General features: G+C 43.0%; 1 protein-coding gene across 8 annotated transcripts in view; it reads right to left on the bottom strand.

The window, feature by feature from the left end:
* ZBTB38 (zinc finger and BTB domain containing 38) overlaps nucleotides 1–22540 on the bottom strand; it is a 173235-nt gene that overhangs the window by 148742 nt on the left and 1953 nt on the right. For all 8 annotated transcript variants that reach the window (XR_002076887.2, XR_002076886.2, XR_008422566.1 and 5 more), the window contains exon 2: nucleotides 10250–10492. The gene's annotated coding sequence lies outside the window, so the exon portion shown is untranslated. The remainder of the gene's footprint in view (nucleotides 1–10249; nucleotides 10493–22540) is intronic.

The raw sequence follows: 22540 nt of genomic DNA on the forward strand, positions 1-22540 counted from the left end.
TATATAAATACCAGATGGACAGACAAACAGGGGTACTATACTTTTACAGTGACATCGTATCCCACAAACAACTAAAGAGTCATCTATTTAACTACATATCCCTGAAAGAAAATCAAGCAAGCAAGTGGGAGGAAGGCAGGGAGGGAGGGAGGGAGAGAGGGAGGGAGGGGGAAGGAAGGAAGGAAGGAAGGAAGGAAGGAAGGAAGGAAGGAAGGAAGGAAAATGGGGGAGGAGCAGGGAAGAAAGGAACAGGGTAGGGAGATTTAACGTTGTAGGGTATTCCCTCCACACTCCTCTGATGAGATGCCTCAGAGGGAACCTGCATTTCCCTGGGGTCCTCAGCTACCATGGGCCTCTGTGGCATATAGCTGCCTCTAGCTGAGAATGGATCTAATATTTAAAGATTTTTCATAAAACATAGCCCCTGAATGCGAGCCAACCACACTGCCTGGTTGTCAGCCAAAAAACATGGCCTGCTGTGATGCTAGAAGAAAAACTGGCTGTGCGGGGCTTAGTGAGAGATGTATGTGTCCCATACTTATTGGGTGATTTAACGGATTTTCAAGAGACAATGTTTTCATCTTACGTGCTGATTTTAGACACGACCCTTTACTTCAGATGTAACTGCACTGTGCACGAAGGCCTCATATTTTCTGACTTTCTCTGTTGCCAAGGCTGAGAAACTGGCCAAGCAGACCCCATCCTATGTTGTAAAGTCCACAGTAAGGACAGGAGATGAGGCTGCAGCCTCCAGAGGAAGCAAGAGCATTACAATTGTTGCCGGGAGCTGTCAGTGCATCATCACCAGGCTTGCGCCGCAGACGTGTGTGTTCCACCCCCCTGCAAAGTACAGGGCTGGGTGTCTCTGTGTCCGTGAGTGTGCACTAGGCAAGCGATCACTGCAACGCCAGTCACACCTTTCTTGTCCTGGAGAGCCTAGGCTCCCATACTCTGCCTCCTATAGCCAGCCTGCACTGTTAGTGCTTCTTGACCTCACAGTGACTCCCCTCCCCCACCACACACGCACTGATTGGGTAGGGAATGGACCACTTAGCACGGGCTGGACCCAGATCCGAGGGGTGGCCAGTCTGAGGTCAGATGGTAGCAGTCTCTGGTGCCACAAGGTCCTGCAGATTCAGGGCCGGTAGCCATCTTGAGCACACAGAGGTAGACAACAGAGACGGGCAAGAGAAACAGGGAGGGGGCGCCTGAAATGAGCAAGCAAGCAGGTGAACAGTTTTCCCCCTCAGGTTTCCTGGGCCTGGCTGCACCTGACTCACTGTCCTAGGTGTCCTTTGCCTATGCCCTGACACCACCTCATCCCCTTTCTATTGAGCTGGTAGGCCTTGGTGCTTCTTTTGCATACAGACAAAGCTTTACTGACTGGGCTTTCCACTATTTTCTGTGGGCTTCAAAGACCTGCATGAGGAGACAGGTCTTCTAACCACTGTACAGCTTCAATCACTTGTGACCTTTTGTGACCCAAAATGCAAACTTCTAGAATTCACATGGTTTTGGCAAGTTCATTTGTCTACTAAATCCCTTTCTGTAGGACAGTAATTTTTTTTCTTGGCACTGTATAAAATGCCCACTCTTTGGGGCATTTTGGGGCAGTTGGGCGGCTCAGTCAGTTGAGCATCCAACTCTTGATTTCGGCTCAGGTCATGATCCCAGGGTCATGGGATCGAACCCCGTGTCAGGCTCTATGCCGAGCCTTTCCCTCTCCCTCTGCCCCTGTCCGCTGCCCACACACACTCTCTCTCTAAAAAATAAAAAAATAAAATAAATAAATGCCCACTCTTTGGATCAAATTCTTCCTTTCCTGATGGTTTCCTCAGTACTACTGGCACTCCTTTCAAAGGCGAGCATGAATTTTCCCTACTGTTGACCACATTAGGCACGGACATCAACAACGAGTCCAATGGTTTTCAGATTTTTAGCACTGAATTTTTTTCTTTTTCAAATTAATGCTACTTGAAGCAATACAGAAGAGACATAACCCCAGCCAACTCTGGATTTCTTCTCCCTGCACCCCTCCCCCAACTCTCAGCTGTAGGCTCCTATCAAACCCAAGGGCTCTGGGAACAAACACTTGGTGCACTGCTCAGGGCGGCAGATTGTTTCATCCTTATCTTGGGCAAACATCAAGGATCACCCACTGCATATTCGGGATACACCACACAGTCCATCCCAAGCTCTGGAAATGCTCTGGAAATACAGTGAAGTGAAAGACACATCCCCAACACAAAGGAAAAGCTGGGCAGATAAGACGCTAACGGCCATCACACAGAGCGTATGCCAAGTACAAGGGTGTCACAAGTACGGTTAGGACGATGGGCTCAGAGGCTGGAGGGGCGGCCAGGGCTACAGCAGCTGGGGCAGGGCCCCACAGAGCAGCAGGAGGGGCTCCAGCAGGATTTCAACAGACTTACAGGAGAAGAGAAAGTAAAATCTGAGGGGTGGGGGTGGCGGGGTGCATCCAGACGAGAGGACAAGCACAAACAAGGGTGGAAGTGTCTGTGATGGACTCAGGAAATGGTTAGCTGATGAATTTGGTGGGATGACAGGGCGTTGCAAATGGGAAAATGGGAAGGGGCCAGAACTTGAATAACAGGCTAGGAAAAATCAACTCATTTTGGAGACCATCAAGAGCCCTGAATGATTCGATTTAGAATTTAGAAAAACAATGGAAAAAAGCAAAACAAGATAAGAGCAGAAATCAGACGTCAAGGTTCTTGGATGCGGAATCAGACATGGGTCTGCAGGAAAGACAAAGGGTCAGCAAAGGGAAACGCTGATGACACATTTCCCCACTGCTGATCCTCTCCCCAAAAGGGTCAGAAGGCTTTGAGACTGGTGAAGGCAAGCTGTATCATCTTCCACTTATTCATCAGGCATCGAGAAGCCCGTGACTCCTTTGAAGTCATCTAGGCGAGGACTCTGGGGCTCCTGACTCACAGGCCTTCCCAGAAAAATCCTCTCCAGCAAGAGCAAGTGATCATAAGACACTGGCTCAGGGGCTGGTGAGAGCAGTCTCCAACTACCTCAGAGCTTCTCAGGCCTTTTTCCTCTTGTCCAAATCCAGGGAACAGAAAAACTCAAACTCACCCCCAGTCTCAGCCTCAGCTTATCACCACACGCTTACCAAAAGAATGCAGAGAAGAACGGCCTTACAGTGAAACCACTCCAGAATCATTGCCAGCAACACATACCATGTGCAGGCACACACAGCCATTCTTGGAGAAGGTGTGAACATCAGAGCTGAACCAGGTACACGTGAGCGCTGAATGTGGTCTGCCCCGAAGGAAGGCCCAATGCTACAAACTTCCGAGGGGAAGGTGGTATAAGGTGGTCCCTCACCAGATGCCTATTGATGGTGACACATCTGGGCTAGCCAAGTCTCTCTGTCTCTGCCTGTCTCTGTCTCCTATACAACAAAGAACCCAGAGACGTGGGAAGGGCATGTTACGGGAGGGCAGGAGGGAAACAGGGTGTGAAAAGTCTGGGTGTCCCGCACAAGGTCCCTGGACAAGGCGGTGTGTGGCCACCTTCTCACCAAGGTCTTCCAGCTCCAGAGGCTGTGTTCTGCCAACAGCTCCATGGGACAGATGAGAATGACATCATCAGAAAAGGGGACAAAGAGAGAAGAGGACAGCCACGGCACATTCCCTGTCAGGAGAGGAAGGCTTTCCGGGAGGTTGTGTTGGACTTGCCAGCACCTTCGCTGTATTCCCAGAGGTCTGTCCCTGAGGCTTTGGGGACTGAGCGGGAGGGGGCACCTGTGGTGGCCTTACAGTCAGGACAACGTGTCAGCCGCAATTCAGCCAGTGACTCAGCACTGACGGGAAGGCCAGACCTCCCTGAGGTCACCAGCTGCAGTCAACCCTGGACACGTCCACCTCCCGGCACGTCCCCACACATAAGGGACTCCAACTAACTTCCCAGTGACTGCTCCCTCACCATGAAACAGTCTACCTCCCCTTCATTGATTTCTTTTTTTTTTTTTTAAGTTTATTTTGAGAGAGAGCAGGGAGGGAGGTGGTGGGGGGGGGGGGAGTGGGGGAGAGAGAGGAAGAGAGAGGGAAGGAGAATTCCCAGCAAGCCTCACACTGTCAGTGAGGAGCCCGACGTGGGCTCGAACCCACAAACTGAGATCATGACCTGAGCCAAAACCAAGAGCTGGACGCTTAACTGACTGATCCACCCAGGTGCCCCTCCTTCAGTGATTTTCTGGTCCAACTAGCTTTCTAAAATTTATAAATATAACGTGTACCTGATTTTAAAAAATTCAAACAGCACCAAAGGCTGTCCAGTAAAAAGAAAAGCAACAGAAATTTAAGTATAATTTTCTAGTTCTTGACCCATCGGTGTAAAGAAGCTTTGTGTGACTCCCATTTTTGTAAACAAGGAAACTGACCCACTTTGTGTGTCCTTCCACTTCTACTCTCTGCTGCCCAATCCCTAATGCCCAGCACCCTTACTATCACGGTTACATGGCACCGAGGTTTACAACTTTTATGTTTTGTTCTAGAAATATAACTGTTTGTGCTTCATCTGGAGCTTGGTTCTTTTTTTTTTTTTTTTTTTAATGTTTATTTTTTATTTTGACAGAGCACGAGCAGGGGAGGAACAGAGAGAGAGGGAAGCACAGAATCTGAAGCAGGCTCCAAGCTGTGACCTGTCAGCACAGAGCCCAACACAGGGCTCGAACTCATGAACCGTGAGATCGTGACCTGAGCCGAAGTTGGATGCTGAACCGACTGAGCCACCCAGGTACCCCTAGAGCTTAGTTCTTAAAATTAAAAATGAACCGCCAGCATTTATAATATACTGATTGTGTAATTATTATTGTCTCCAGAGGCAAGTGAGGACCCTCAGAGAAGAAGAGCGGATGAGTCACTACACTTGTGCTGCTCAAAGTAAAATGAAATTAACTAAGTTGGAAGGAGGACTTGGGGAGGGGATGGAGTGATATTAAAGTTCTTTCTCCTCAGCATGTTGAAGGCATTTCTGGGGCTCTTCTATTTGGGTTGGCTTGAAGGAGGAGAGGAACAAAACCAGGGGTCTTCATTCTTGTATTCATCTGTACTTTTTGAACACCAATTATGTGTTAGATACTATGCTAAGCACTTAAGATGCATATAAAAGCATTTCCCACCTTCAAAGAGTTCCAAGGGAGAGCCAGGAAAATCAAAGACAGAACAACTAGAAGCTCCAAGGCAGGGTTTTTAAAATTCTGTTTTGTTCACTGCTGTAGTTTTAGTATTTAGACAAGCCAATTACTGAATGAATGACTGAATGTAATGCCTGAGTTACACGCAGTGGAGGCGGCGTGGATTGGGGAAAGGGGTTGGGACTGGGAGGGGAACCCAGAACACGAAGGAGGAGCCCTGGAGGGTGCCGTGGGCTTGAAGCTCAGAGAACATTTCCAAAGAGAGTTTGGGTTGACTAGTGAAGTAGGAGGAGGACATGGGAAGAAATCAGGAGAAGGGATCCCCAGTGGTATCATAGGAGCAGGAGGTGAGTTTGGGAAGTGGCAGATGAGGTGAAATGACAGGAGGAGGCAATGTGTGAAGACTTGTATGCAGGGCTGATGGCCTGGCCTTTATTCCAGGGTGCTAGGGAACCATGGAGGGTTGTTGGCAGGGTGGTAGTGTGGTCAGCTCTGTGGGCAGGGGCAGGGGTGGATGGGGCTGGAGATGGGAGTTCAGCTAGGGAATAAGCTGTCTCTGGGAGGAGGCATAATGAGAAGCTGGACTGAGGCTCTGAGGTTGGAGAGAAGGGCTCAGCTCTGAGAAAAATTCAGGAGGTAGAATCTGGACAATTTGGTAACCGAGGGGCTTCATGGGATAGCTCGCACAGGGTGAGTTCCTGATCTGAGTGGCTGACGGGGTGGTGGCATCATTCACAAAGAGAAGGATTAAAAGAGGGGTGCGTGGGTGGCTCAGTCGGTTAAGTATCCAACTCCAGCTCAGGTCATGATCTCACAGTTTGTGAGTTTGAGCCCTGTGTTGGGCTCTGGGCTGACAGCTCAGAGCCTGGAGTCTGCTTCGGATTCTGTCTCCCTCTCTCTCTGCCCCTCCCTGGCTCATGCTCTCTCTCTCTCTCAAAAATAAATAAACATTAAAGATTAAAAGAAAAACAATGGGTTCAGCAAGTTTTCAGGAGCACTACGTACTGCTGCATGTTGTGCATGTGGGACACCTAAGTGGGGACATCTTTGGACAGGTGGATCCATTTACACATCAGAGAATTATTGGCAAATGAATGATATATAAAGCCAAGGATGCAGAAATGTAGGATAATAGGAACATGAGTGTATGAGAGAAATACCACCTTTAAGGATGGACAGATACAAAGAAGTCCATGAAGGAGACCAGGAAGAGCTGAACCAAGGGGATGGGTATCACTCTTTCAGTGCAGGGGTATGGGTGAATGAATGAATGAATGAATGAATGAATGTGTATCTTAAATTATTTATCCCTGCCTTTCCTTCTGGATTCCCCTCTTGAAGTACCTTCAAGCACTAGACTGTACAACAAGAACCTGTCCCCATTATCTTAGGGCAAGAACCACCAGAAGTTTTCCCTAAGATATTTAGGAAATATTGAGAGTCATAAAGACTCTCAGTAGTTTTCCAAAGAGTGGTTTTTCTGGAAGTTAGCTTTTTTTTTTTTTTTTAAATAAACTTTTAATTTTAGTTTTAGGTTTAGAGGAAATTTGAGAAGATGGAAGAGAGAATTCTCATATACCCAACACCCAAGTCTCCCCTATTGGTAATGCCTTACGTTAGTATGGTGCGTTTGTCATAACCAGTGAATCAAAACGGTTACAACATTTTTAACTAAAGTCCATACTCAGATTTCCTTGGTTTTTCAATAATGTCCTTTTTTGGTTGTTGTTCTAGGAAAGCATCCAGGGTAACACATTACACTTAGTTGTAATGTCTCCTTAGGCTCCCCTGGGCTGTGAGAGCTTCTTATATTTTTCTTGTTTGTGAGGACTTGGACAGTTTTGAGGAATACTGATCAATTATTTATAGCATTTCCTACCACTGGGGTTTGTCCGATGTTTTTCTCGTGATTAAACTGGGATTATAGGTTTTGGGGAGGAAGACCATAGAGGTAAAGTGCTATTTTCATTCATATCCTATCAAGGTATGTACTGGACATGGGCTAGCCAGGTTAAAGTCATGCTTGTCAGTTTTCTCCTCTGTAGAGTTTTCTCCTCGCCTCCCTTCCGTACTGTACTCTTTGGAAGGAAGTCAACGTGTATATCCCACACTTAAGGGATACAGAATTATGGTCCTCCTCCTTGAAGGAGCAGGCAGTTAACTTTAAAAATTCTCATGCTGTCTTTTCATTTGAAGGAAGTTTCTCTCCAGCTTCCTTTTCTGTCTTCCAGATACTCTTTTAAGAACACATAGGGCTGCCAAACAATGGAGCCTGACTTCAAAGGATCTTTTATGGGACTCAACATTTCTAAATGTATCTAAATACATGCAATCTCAATATACCACATGACCAGAATTTTAAAATGCAAGCAGTGGCTCTCTTCCAGGTAGGCACTGGTTGACTACTGCTTCAGGCAGGATGACTCCCTTTGAAGCAAGCCCGGAACGGTGTCTGATACGGGGCCCACCCCTTGTCCACCCTGCTGGTAGGTATTGTGGATGAGGCTGGTCTAACTTAAAAGTCAGGAATAAGTGAAAACCCCCCAACAAGAGGAAGATTCAGAAAGGAAGTACTAGAAAATACTGATGATGTTCATTGTACTGGACACATAAATAATGTCCTACCACGTTACAATAACAGCACTCTCTTCTATAAGCCAAGAGTATCATGGCAAAGACACACAACATAATCAGAGATCACATCCCACAAAAAAGTAAGGGAAAGAATTTCACACCAAGGAAAGATGATTATTTAAAGACATAATGAGACTCTATCAAGAATAGTCACCATGTGAGTCGGGAAACATAGCACTTGTATCTTAGCATAATAAATTTTTATAACTTAATAAAAAGCTATTGAACTCTGGAAAGATAAGACCCAACCCCACTGTTTTGGTTCCCTCCAGTGGTTGTGTCCTGCTGCCCCCTTGGGGCCTTGCCACAGGGTAAGGAGGAGCAAGGAAGTGACACAAACTGTTTTTCTCTCACTCTCTTTTCCTCCTGATTATTTCCTGGACTTTGAAGTTCAATGCCATGTAAATATTAACTTGCTTCTTACATAAAGCTTCAAAGAACAAACTGTAATCTGAGCATATGATTTACCCTAACATTTTCCCATGAGCTCTAAGGATTCTGATTTCTTCTCTACCAATATGTCTCTATTTCACAGAATTAGTTTGAAAACAGTCTTTAACTTCTCCTTCTTCTTCTCATTATTATTAGTATTATTCTTGTTATTACTATTATTATTAACCATCCTCCTCCTTCTCCTCATTATCATCACATGATGGAAATATTTTCCAAAGAATGCCTGAGATGATTTTAGGTGGTAACATCCACTAAGTTTCCTTTTAAATATATTTAAGTTAAAAAGCTAATTTGACTTGAGGTGCCTGGCTGGCTTAGTCAGTAGAGTATGCAACTCTTAGTCTTGGGATTGTGAGTTCAAGTCCCATGTTGGGTAAACAGATTACTTAAAAAACAAACAAACAAAAAAAACAGCCTAATTTGACTTAAAGAAAAAACATGTCAGTGGTAGTACAACTTGTAAAAGGTAGGGCAAAAATTATCACTGGCTAAAGTTTGGGACTTACTCAACTCTTGAAATAATCAGTTTCAGAGGTGACATTTATTGCACAGGTAAAAGTGGAATTATATTATTATAACTTCGGGAACAACTCACAGCAATAAGGTCCATGGGTTTTTTGTTCTGTTTTGTTTTGTTTTGTTTTTGTTTTTGTTTTTGTTTTTTTTGTTTCTTGTTTCTGCTAGTCACATTACCAACAGTTTTCTTTTATAATACAATCGTGCCGACCATGATGGTCTAAATCACTCTGACAAACCTTTCAAACCGAATTAGACACCCATTGACACAATCTTTGCAAAGCTGGTCAAAAGAAAGTCTCTCGGAATTTGTTTTAGAGATGTTTTTGGATTTTCTCCTAGGTTATGTTTTATTTTCCCCAAATTAAAATAATATAAAATAATTATGGCTTTTCCTAACATTGAGAACCTTAACATATGTTACAATTTGACTTACTGAAGAAACAATCCCTTAGTTATGAGATCTTGATTTTATAAAAATTATGTCTTATTATTCCCTTCTAGCTCCATCATGCTGATGTGTTCTTTTGCAAGGTATGTGTCATCTAGAGTTGGCTTGCTGGACCTGAACTGTGTAGCCAGTATGATCTCAATAAATGAAAGACTGATACTTTTAAAAAATGCTAATTTCCTTAATCTTTTCACCTCCCCCTGCACTGAGATGTTTTTCCTTGACACATAATTAAATGCTTTTGAGCGTTTGCTGAATTACTGTGTGGTTAATCCCTCTCAACAGCAGGAAGCTTAGATATTTGTAAATTTCCTCAGTGCACCGTTTCTGATTAGTTGACCTTTTCTAAATACCAAACCAACTGGTTGCAGTCAGTTCTATCACTCCATGATCAGCCTGCATTTATCCATAAAGTTCTTGTTGGTTTTCATTTGTTTTGAGAATTGGTATAGACAGAACAAATGGCTGTTGCATTAGAGTTTTGAATTTATCTTAAACTGTAATCACTGATGTTATCTTTCTTCATAAGCTCCTAAGAGTACCTTTGTTGTTATTCTGGTTTATACTAATACTTTATCTTTATATATACACCCTTCCTTTTGCAAAGTGACTTAATTTGTTTTATTGATTGTAGGTATCAGTGATAGTGCACTTAATTAGCTTTCAAAACACAACTATGTTATCATCACATTATTTCTAAAAAATACATGAACATTCTTTCCAGCCGTGCCCATTCTCCAATCCCTTCTTCTCTCTCTTTCTCTCCTGCCCTCCTTCTGTTCTTTCCTTCCTGCATCAAACATTTATTGAACATCTACATGTCAGGCACTGTGCTAGATATTGCTAGAGTCAATGGTGGAAAAACTCTTGGTTCCCGAGGAACCTTATTCTATAGGTTTAAAATCATTCCTTCCTGTTTATTCCAAAGATCACTCGGGATGAAAACACACTAATGAAATTCATGGGAAAGAAAGCAAACATGGACTGCTCCTACTGAACTGGAGAAAAAACATGTTACCCACCTTTAGCTGCTGCAGAATAATCTTTCTTCCTTGTGGGCTCTGGCTATATCAACAATCCTTCTTTTCCCCCCAAGAATTGGCTCTGGAGAGGGCGTTCTTCCTCCTCTAGCACAAATAGCCTTCAGTGGGAATGTTGGGATGGACACCAGTTGAATGAGGCCCAGAGCAGCTGGAGTCCTCCTAGAAAACTTAGATGCCCACACTCGTTTGGTGTGGCTGCCTGAGGCCTCTGGTAGAGAGCTCCTGTAGGAAACCACAAATGCACAGGAAATTGGGGAAAATCAGATAAAGGCAAACCTTTAAATGACATATGTACAGAAAGGAAACAGTTAAGAATTAACCCAAATTAATTTAAGGCTATAAGAACAAGTGGTGCAACGGTTTAGTTAATAAGTAGCTAGTCTGCAAAGCTAAGGCATTTGAGCCAAAGGACTAAGGGCCTTTAGAACTGTAAGAGGGCAGGTGGATGGAGAAATGGACCTATCACAGAGTCACAAATTGCTGTGGGAAGTAGGAGCAGGCACTGCACAGTGAACCAATACAGACTCGTACATACAACCACCTACCTGTACATACATCTATGGATCCATTCAGAAAACACTTGTCGAGCCCCACTGTTCTAGGGATAGTATTGAAGATACAGCAGTGCGCATGCCTTCATGGACTCTAACATTCACCAGCATGCAGGAGGTACATTGAACAACAAACTGGAATTTAGGTAGGTATTATATAAAGAAAAGGCAATGTTAAAACTTGAGTCTGCTAAGTTTGGCTAGTTTCTTTGGAATAGCAGGGACCAAAGAACCTTCCAGGGGAAAAAGCCGTCACCTACTTCCTTACCCTTTCTCTAATCTCGTTTTCTCCCCCTCCTTTCTTTCTTTTAGCTCATCAAGACCATGTCACCATCCACTTCTTTAGGCTCAGGCTCATCTATACTCAGACCTCTAGTCCTGCCCTAATAGGAAACATGAGACCCTTGGCTGTTCTGCACTTGGCTTCTTGAATTTCGGATTTATTTTTTGTTTTTGACCTCTAAAAATTGAATTCAAGTCCCTGGAATTCAAAGACTCAATATTTATCTATATCCTGTGTTTAACTTATGCCCATCAATCTATATGATGCATTCAAATCCCTAATCTAGCCATGAAGAATTGGGAATGTGGAGTATGACAACCAGGTCAGTATGCCTAGGGAGAACAGTCAGTGGACAGAGGTGAGGAAACCCAAAAGTGAGATGGGTTAAACGTCTGGAGACCGAATCAGGAGATGTAGTCCACAAGGATCATAGTCTACAGGGGACATGTTGCTTCTAGAAGACTTTCCCAGAACTTATTCATCCTATGTTGTGGTTTAGTGATAAGAATAAGGGGTCTCATTGTAAATAAAACCAGGAAAAAGACCATTTGTAAAATCAAATGAAAAAGGGTATAGGATAGAAGGGTGACTATCCTTAAAAAGACTAGAAAAGGAAAAGCCAAGGAGGAAGTTTTATCATTGTGTCTCCAAAACTGTGCAGATGGGGAGATGACTGACTGGTCTCATTGTCCATTTGGAAGGCAGATCCCATAGAAGAAACATGTGATAGCATAATTTAATTAATAAATTCATTCCCTAGGGTTTTTTGCTTGTTTGTTTTTCTGAGCACATACTGTAGTCCAAATACTACTGAAGATAAATCCGTGATAAGACACAACCTCTTTCCTCTTGGAGCTCATTGTCTAATGGGAAATACAGGCTTATAAACAACTCATGAAAAATACCACAAGTTGGATTTTCTAACACAAGATTCCGTAGGACCTCAGAGCAGGGGCTCCAATACTTCCTAGCAAGGTCAAGGAAAACTCTCCCAAGGAAGTGACCTTTCAGTTGAGTTCTAAAGAACAAGGGTCATTTCAGGTAAGAATTTTTTGTCTCCACTTAGCTCTTCTCCTCCCTCCATCCCCCCATTTAGCTTTTCTTCATGGGAAAAGATTATTTAGGACTAATCTACCATGAATATTTCTGGGTTGTTTTTTTTTTTTTTTTTTTTTTTGAAAAATATAGCTCTCATTATTTAAAAAAAATTTTTTTTTAATGTTTATTGATTTTTGAGACAGAGAGAGAGCATGGATGGGGGAGGGTCAGAGAGAGAGAGGGAGACACAGAATCTGAAACAGGCTCCAGGCTCTGAGCTGTCAACACAGAGCCCGATGCGGGGCTTGAACTCATGGACCACGAGCCACCCAGGCGCCCCTATAGCTCTCGTTATTAAGCTAAAATTTCAGTTGATTTTTAGAGCCAGTGTGGAAATAATTTACTTGGACCTGAACTGAAAAAGTTTTTGAATCTACAAAGCCAAGGACTAAATCTTTGAGCAGTTAGAAGACATGCTGAGAGATACAGCCAGACTGGCCAGACATCCCTACTTTTCCTTACCAATTTATGATTGGTAACTGGCTCCACCTGATGAGGGACAGAAGCAGAAAAATGTGTGCATTTAGCTCAGAAGTCTACCTGTAGACTGCGTAGTTCCAATAAGGATCAAATATGTGCTAGTTGCTACATTCTTAAAGGGTCTCATGATTGCCTGTATATTTCACTGATAGTTAATACCCAACTGACTGATAAGCACCAGAGAAGTCCTACAAAAGTAGCTTTATTAGTAGAAATTCAAATAAAACATTTATGATCTAATACTCCCTGCACATCTCCTCCCCCTTGAGCACTAAGCATATAACCACCAGCTGCCCATGGGTCCTTCCCCTGTCCTCCTTAAATAAGTTTACTAAGTTGCACCATACAATGTCTCAAGAATTCTACCTTGACCATTGCACTCAACAACCCCATAACATTTTTGGTGGCCTGTGCAGGGATTATGGAATGAATACTAGAGCTTCTGTGCAACTTGGTAAGTCTCTTTTACTTCTCCAGCCTCTACTTCTTACTTGTTCTTTTCTGGAAATGTCCTGAATAGTATGACCCTTGGGAATGAGTCTTGCCTGAGTGCTCAGGAGAAAACCTCTTGCCCGTGGCCACACTATGGAAAGGGATGGACTCCTGCCACCCAGCTAGACATTATTACTTTGGCTGTAATGGTTTTGGGCTCAGAAATCAGACTCTCCTTGGGGCACCTGGGTGGCTCAGTCGGTTGAGCGTCCGACTTCGGCTCAGGTCATGATCTTGCAGTCCATGAGTTCGAGCCCCACGTCGGGCTCTGTGCTGACTGCTCAGAGCCTGGAGCCTGTTTCAGATTCTGTGTCTCCCTTTCTCTCTGACCCTCCCCCGTTCATGCTGTGTCTCTCTCTGTCTCAAAAATAAATAAACATTAAAAAAAATTTTTTTTAAAAAGAAATCAGACTCTCTTTATTTTTCCTGTTATTTTGATGCATATATTATCGTCAGGTTTAGGATGGCCACCAATCTCAAAACTCCCACATAAGGTTTCTACCTATATAACCCAGTGTGATCCCTCGATTAACATAAAATCCAAGATATGTCTGACCATGTACTTCTCAAAAGGGACCAGTCAGAACTACCCAATGGGGAGCTGGACTGTAAACAGAGATCCTGAGTAAGTTGCCTGGATTCGATAGGAACTCCATGCTTTTATTTTTTTCATGTCTCTCATTTGTCCTTACTCAAGGGCTATTTGACATTCTCGGTCCTGCTCTCAGATTGAATACACTTCCAGCTTAGATATATGATGCTTAATACAACATGAAAACCCCATCCATTAATACTAGACCTAGACGCTTACAAAGGTCAATATTATTGATCGCCAAATATATTGACTTCTTCAAAATGGAGACAGACCCAGTGTCTGTAGCATCTCAGTCCATTCACCAGCACCCACTGTAGTCCAGAATGCAATTGGAAAGCAAAGGGAGGTTGACATCGCTTCTCAGGTAGTACAAAGGTGTCAGAGGGTTAGGAATGAGGGACGCCTCTCAGCACTCTGAACCCCAGATACCTTCAGCAATATTCCTGGTGGGATGCCATTTGGAAGTTGAGGGGGATTTTGGCAATGGTTTTAGTTATATGGTCTCCTCGTTTTATAGGGATTAACTATGGAATCAACTTCCTCAGTCCCATGGGATTCCCCTTTGGGCCATCTCATAGCACACTGGAGTCAATTTGGACAACAGGATTTAAAGAAGAAGTGCTTCATCTTTTTTCTACAAAAATGCCTGGCTTTAGTATTCTTTGGATGATGATGAAAAATGGCCCATTAACAGGTCCTTAAGCTTCAATACTATTTATCAATTTGCCTTTTTATGCAGGCAACAGGGAAAATGAACCAAAATACCCTACATCCAGGTCTTTGTGGCACTGAGTCAGGATCTTAATCTAAGAGAGACTTGTAGGATGTGTCTGGCAAGATTCCAGGCTCCCCACCTTTAGATATTTCAGACAATGATTGTTTAAAAAGACCACCATAATCAAAGAAACCAACTCAGTCAGACAAACAAGAAAATCAATGAGCAGAAGAAAAAGTGAAAATGAGACTGTAAGCAAGCCCCAGTCCCCTAGTAATTCCCACTCCACATAAACCTTTGGAGCCTTCTACTCCTAGTTCAGTGGGACATAAACTAGAAACAGAACATCATACTTACCAAACACTCAGACTAAGGAAGGATTGTATCCACTTCAGAAAGTAGCAAATGAGGAAATGAGCACAATTAAGGTACATGTTCCATTTTCCATGTCAAATCTAGCTCAAATAAAACCAAAGCTAGGATGATACTCAGAGGATCCATCCAAGTTTATAGATGGCTTTCACCAGGTGTCTCTAACGTTTGATTTAACCTGGAAGGATATCTATATTATTCTAACACATTGCTGTACCCCAGAAGTAAAGGCCTGGACTTGAACTGGGGCACAAGAATTTGTAGATGAGGGGCACATGGGTGGCTCAGTTGGTTAAGCATCCAACTTCTGCTCAGGTCATGATCTTACAGTTCCTGAGTTTGAGCCCCACGTTGGGTTCTCTGCTGTCAGTACAGAGCCTGCTTCCTGATCCTCTGTTCCTCTCTAACTCTGCTGCTCCCCCACTCATGCTCTCTCTCTCAAAAATAAATAAACATAAAAAAAAAAAAAAAGGAATTTGCAGATGAGTTGGCAACTAGGGGTAGAAACCATTATCCAGCAGGAGGAGAGGTTGTTCCTAATGCTGAGTCTTACTGGAACTACTAAGAGGACAGACCTGGCAGGGAAAGACGAGACTATACGGTCACCTATTTATTGGAGGGAGTGTAAAGAGGATTTTCTACACCTGTCAATTCTGATAAAATTAAGGAAGTGACCAAGGCAAATGCTGAAAATCCAGCCTTATTTCAGGGGTGTTTAATAGAAGCAACTTATAAATACAGATTTAGACCCAAACACACCAGAAGGGATGGCTATCCTAAATAAGCATTTTATGAGCCAGTCGGCACCATACACTGTAAACTGGCAAAGATGGCCCTAGGCCCTCAAACTCCAACCCAGTGGCTGCTGGAAGCGGCCACTGGAGTCTTTAAAAACAGAGATATGGCTTTAAAACAGGAGAAGGACCACAGGGCTAAAATAACAGAGTAGAATGAAGGTTCAAATATTGGCTGCCATTATTGTGTATCCCCAACAATGCCAGGCTAACCAGGGCAGCAGAAGAAACTGGTCTCAGACAGAAGTTCAGGTAAGACCTCATACTATAGGTGTGGCCAAACTGGACACTGGAGTAAAGAATGTCTGAATAAATGCTCTCTGCAGGGGCCAATCCCACTTGCAAAGCAGAGGGACACTGGAAAAGGGACTGTCCTTATCTCCAGAGAGAGGGGAAGACAGGAACTCATTTCCCAGCCTGAGAGCAACAACCCGAACAGATGGCATTATGGGGCTGAAGCTGGTCTGGCTTCCCTGAACATCAAGGTGGCTAAGCCCTGGATTACCCCGGACGTGGGAGGTAAGTTCACTGATTTTCTTATTGATACGGGAGCCACTTACTCTGCCCTTGTTCAGCACTCTTGCCTGACCTGTCTTTCTAAACATAAAATTACCGGAATAGAAGCAGAACCTAAATCATGCTAAGTAACTTTTCCTTTAACCTGTAAATATGAAGACCATTAATCACCCACTCTTTTCCGGTTCTCCCTTCCTGTCTCACTTCCCTACTGGGAAGGGACTTCATGTTTAATTAAGTTGGGAAGCTAGTTCAAACTAACTGGGTAGGAGGATGGTCTCTTTTCCCTGAGGGCTGAAGAAAAACCAGGCATTCATCCTGGAATTCCCCCTAATGTTTGGGAACAAGTAGACCCACGAGCATGGAATTGTGACATCCCAGGGAAGGCAATATGGGTTCATGACATCAAAGTAGGTCTAAAGGATCTTGCTATTATTCCACACAAAAAACAATATCCTCTTAAGAGAGAAGCCAGAGCTAGACTCCAACCACTTACAGGTAAATTTCTTAAATATGGAATTCTTAAACCTTGTTTATCCCCTTTTAATACTCCCATTTTGCCTGTTAAGAAGCTTAATGGTGAGTACAGAATGGTACAAAACCTCAAAGCAATAAACTAAGCGGTAGAGTCCCTATTCACCCTATAGTACCAAACCTTTATACTATTATTGACTCAAATTCTGGGCAATACAGAATGGTTTACAGTGCTTGATTTAAAGGATGCCTTCTTTTGTATCCCCTTAAGAGAAGAGGCCCAGACTCTATTTGCCTTTGAATGGACTCCTTTAGGAGAACAAGCATGGCAGCTTACATGGACAGTCCTTCCATGGGGATTTAGAGATAGTCCCCATTTGTTTGGCAAGGCACTCAGTAGAGTACTTAGATATCTTACATTGCCTCAAGGAACAATATCACAATATGTTGATGAAATTTTAATATGCAGCCCCACAAAAGGGGCCTTGGGCTATAATTCTATTGTGTACTAAACTTTCTTGGAGAGAGAGGATACTGAGTATCACCTAAAAGGCTGAAATTCTAATTTCTAATTCTAATTTCTAATTTCTAAATTTCTAAACAGAAAGTACAATACTTAGGATATGAATTAACTCCTGGAGATCATTTCCTGTCAATTGAGAGAAAAAGAGCTATAATAGAATTGGGACCTCCTGCCACAAGAAAAAATGACTCCAAACCTTTTTAGGAATGGCTGGATTTTGCCACCTATGGATTCCAGGGTTTGGAGTCTTTGCTAAATCTCAATATAAGGCCACTAGGGGGCCAAATAAGAGCCTTTAAAACGGGACAAAGAACAACAGGGGGCCTTTCAACAACTAAAAACTAAACTATCTTCGGCCAGGCCCTGGCTCTACCAAACTTAGAAAAACCCATTTACCCTATTCATTGTTGAAAAACAGGGCCACGCCCTAGGAGTACTAACACAAAAACTATGGGCATGAATTGAGACCTATAGGATGTTTTTTCAAGCCACTGAAAGTACAGCCCAAGGATGGCCAGCATGTCTCTGAGCAGTAGCAGCCACTGCATTGCTAGTAGAAGCATCTAAACTTTCAATGGGAAGGCCATTGACAGTGATGACTTCTTATCACTGTCCTTTAGAAACTAAAGGACATCAGTGAATGACACGGTGATGACTAAAGATCAAACTATACTTTAGATTCCCCCAGTACTGTTCTCAAACCTGTCAAACCCTAAATCCAGCATTCCTCATGCCTGGACGAGGCCATGCTACTACTCTGCCTGAACATGAATGCAAAGAGGCAATAGAATTAGTCTATTCCAGCCACGTCTGGATCTAGAAGATCAAGCCACAGATAGTTGGTTTATAGACGACAGGAGTTTTACGTAAGAAGGACAAAGTAAAGCTGGGTATGTAATTGTTAGTTTCATGAAAGCTACTGAAGCCAACCCGTTACCAACCAATGCTTCAGCTCAAAAGGCAGAACTGATAGTTCTCATGCAAACTCTTCAGTTAGCTAAAGGCCTAAGAGTTGGGGCGCTTGGGTGGCTCAGTTGGTTAAGCGTCTGACTCTTGGTTTCGGCTCAGGTCAGAATCTCACAGTTCATGTGAGTTGGAGCCCCACCTGGTGCTCGCTGCTGTCAGCACAGAGCCTGCTTGGGATTCTGTCTCTCCCTCTCTCTCTCTCTGCCCCTCCCCTACTCATGTACACACTCTCAACAAATAAATAAACAAACATTTTTTAAAAAGGTCTAAGAGTGTGTGTGTGTGTGTGTGTGTGTGTGTGTGTGTGTGTGTGTGTATGCCTTCCTTGCACTTCATGCATATGGTGCCATCTGGAAGTAAAAGGGATTATCAACTAGTCATAATTCCCCTATTAAATATGGACTTAAATTTGTAACTCTGTTAGAGGCAGTTCACCTCCCTAAAGAAGCTGCTGTAAAGCATCTTAGAGGACATCCAAAGGGAACAAATTTAGAATCTAAAGGAAATAATTTAGACAATTTGGCAGCCCAAGTGACAGCTTGAACTAAACTAGTTCTGAGTCTTAGACCAGTCTCTAATCTCTTAAGCTCTGTGGTTTCCACTTATACTATGGAAGGGAACAACAGAGCACTTGGGGGAAAATCTACTAAAACTGCTGAGGGATGGTATAATAAGTGATAAAGGAAAAATCTTTGTCCCTAAGGAAAAACAATGCAAATTAGCAACAAGATTGCACTAGTCTACTCATATGGGAAGAGAAGCTTTATGGAATTTCACCAAACCCTTATTTGATGGAATAGGATTAAGAGCCATTTTATAAAATGCATGTAAGTCTTGTGCAGTGTGTGCCCAGGTTAACCTTGAAGGTGCACTATGACCACCTTCGTTTTTTAACACTTGCCCAAAGATGTGGAAAATACCCTGGGGAAGACTAGCAAATTGATTTTACAGTTGCCACCTTATAAGGGATATAAATATTCATTAGTCTATATAAACACCTTTACTGGATGGATGGAGGTCTTCCCATGTGAGACAGAAAAGGCTACTGAAGTAACAAAGACTTTATTAAGGGAAATCGGTCCCCAGTTTGGGCTCCCTTGATCTCTTCAAGGTGACAATGCCCCATCCTTTACAGCCCAAATAACTCAACAGGTAGCCCAAACCCATAAAATTAAATATTTTTTACATATAGCCTGACATCCTCAATCACCAGGCACAGTTGAAAAGGCCAACCATAATTTTAAAAGATACCTTACTAAGATGAGGATAGAAACACAAGAAAACTGGGTAACTCTTTTACAAATAGGTCTCTTAGGAATAAGAACTACCCCACAGGAAAGATTAGAGTTAAGCCCTTTTGAATTAATATATGGTTGACCCTTACCATTGACTTATCCTCAGTCCCAGACTAAAGTAATGTTACACTGCTCATTAGACACTAGATTAGTCCATAAAACTCTTAACAAACATGCTAATAAAGTACTGCCAAAACCGGACCCTAAGGAAATTCAAAATTCTTTACAAGTAAACCCCAGAGAACTAGTCTATTTAAAATAGACTGGCAGGCAAACAACTCAGGAGAACAAATTCCTAAATGGAAATGACCTTACAGGGTCATTTTAAGCACTCCACTGCGGTAAAACTAGAAGGTCACTCAACATAGACTCTTATTTCTTGAATTAAACTTATACCCCTTCAACAGAGAATGACAATGAACTGGTTGATGTGCCCTCATATTCCTGTGAACCAGCAGATCTCAAATTCCTTTTCAACAACGAGATAAGAAAACATGAAGGTCTCTTTTCTTTTACCTGCCATCTACACACCATACCTAAGTGGTAACTCTTTTTTATAGTCGGTATAACATTACATGGAGCTACAAAACCAGTATTCATGCTGGATTTGTAGCTCACTGCCCGTATCAAGCACTTCAGGCCTTCCTTGGTGGGTTTCTACTTTACAAGATACAGATTGGCATTATTTACATCAATACATAGCTGATATGATACATCACCTCCACACTAGCACATAGAGGGATATTTCTATTACTAGAAAGAATGTTTCTTGCTGGCCTATGATAGATGTTACATGTGACTCTCTAGGCGATAAGATGCCTTTCTCTTACCCTCAAATCTATTAAAATTTTAACTGAATATGCCAACCTACAGGTAGGCTCATAACAACAAATTCCCCAATTACACAGTCCTTCCTATCGATATCATCCAGGAAGGACGATATCAAATATGGGATGAATCTATGTGGCTTATTACCACAACAGGACAACTAAGCCAGAAGACCTATGCTGGGAACAGAAAACACCATACCCTTGATTCATGGCTCAATATACTCACCAAATGGGATGGCTCCCCCAGAAGCCTGTGACCATACTGTCACTTTATAGGCAATTGATTGGTTTGCTACTGACTGGACAAAGTGACCGGGCATCAGATGGCTAACACCTAATGGAACACAACGGTTATATGGGCCAAATATGCAGCCATGGCTTCCACCAGGCTGGAATGGAAGATGTACTATAGATTATGGCTAGATGCATGGCCACAGCACTAAGACTATCACAATTCCAGCTAATCTTCCATATCTAAAACAACAATGGACAGGATCTGTGTTCCATTGGTATGATCATCTGACATCTATTTTTCTTCTATCAGTAGGTTTAGAAAATGTCATATGGCACATGGAGGCCCTTGACAAACACAATTAAGGCCTTAAATGACCCTTAAAATAACATTGCATTATTAAACTCTGAAATAACTCATGTATAAAGCAGTTCTACAAAATAGAATGGCATTAGATGTCTCAGCAGCACAAGGAGGAACATGTGCCGTTATTAAAGTGGAATGTTGCGGGGCGCCTGGGTGGCTCAGTCAGTTGAGCGTCTGAGTCAGCTCAGGTCATGGTCTCACGGTTTGTGAGTTTGAGCCCCACGTCGGGCTTGGGCTCGGTGCTGACAGCTCGGAGCTTGGAGCCTGCTTCGGATTCTGTGTCTCCCTCTCTCTCTGCCCCTCCCCTGCTTGCGCTCTGTCTCTCTCTCAAAAATAAACATTAAAAAAAATAAATAAAGTGGAATGTTGCATCTACATTCAGGATTATGACAAAAATATAAGAAGATTACTTACTGATATGAATAATCAAATTGGTGCTCTTAAAGATCCTACATTGTCACTTAATGACTGGTTACATTCCTGGTCAGGAGGTGGACTGTGATCCACACTAAAGGGTCTTCTCATTGCTCTTCTTATTTTCATAATAATAATAATAATAATAATAATGTGTTGTCTCGTTTGCTTGGTTCTCTATTCTTGAGATACCTGCAAGTAGTTCCTGACTCCTTCACCCAGCCAACATATGATCCTTACTACTTGAAACAAATTCATCCTGATGTCCACTCTGGACTCTACAGCAACAGCCTTCCATAATAGTTACTTGCAGGGACAGAGAGTGACTAATTTTGGTCCATAGGTTGGGACATCTCTATGACCCCTGTCAGCCTGAAGAAGTCACAGAAGATGAGGCCTGCACCCTTCAACAACCTTCAAGATTTAAGGACCGAAAATTGGCCAGGGGGGAAATGATGAGGGACAGAAGCAGAGAAATGTTCACCTTTGGCTGATCTACAGCCTGCACAGTTCCAGTAAGGAGCCAACATGCTGGCTGCTACGTTCTTAAAGGGCCTCATGACAGTCTATACATCTCACTCATAGTTAATACCAAACCGAATGATAAGCACTGGAGAAATGTTACAAAAGCGGTTTTAGGAGTAGAAATTCAAAGCAAACATTTATGATCTAACACTCCCTGCACGTCCCCTCCCCCTTGAGCACTAAGTATATAACTACCAGGTTCATACAGCAAAAAAACGCAGTCCTTTCTGCCCATGGGTCCTGCCTATGTGCTGCTTAAATAAACTAAGTTGCACCACATAACATTTCAAGAATTCTTTCTTGATCCTTGCACTCGATGACCCCGCAACACCCCTGGGAACTTTTCAGGCCCTGTAATAGCAGACTCCACATTTCCTGAACAAAAAATAAATATGTGTACGGGAGTGCAGCAAGGGGCTTCTTCCATGCTCAAAGGAAGCACTTCTAGACAGTTCCCAGTAATAGTTAACTGGAGGACTTGAATTAATTTTTATTTTCCCAGACCTGTGAAGGCCCCCTAATAGTTTTCTAGGGATGGCATAACACAACACAACATAGGCTAGGTTGTCTAATCAACAGAAATTAATTCTCTCACAGTTCTGGAGGATGTTAGATCAAGATGTCAGCAAGGGCTGGTGTCCTCTGAGGCCTCTCTGCTTGGTTTGCAGATGGCTGCCTTCTGCCATGTCTTCACATGGCCTTTTCTCTGTGCGTGCAAATCCCTAGTGTGTCTTTTTTGTGTCCTAATT

This window comes from Panthera pardus, unplaced genomic scaffold (genome assembly GCF_024362965.1).
Source record: "Panthera pardus isolate Hobbes unplaced genomic scaffold, ASM2436296v1 HiC_scaffold_16, whole genome shotgun sequence".
Taxonomy (NCBI): Eukaryota; Metazoa; Chordata; class Mammalia; order Carnivora; family Felidae; genus Panthera; species Panthera pardus.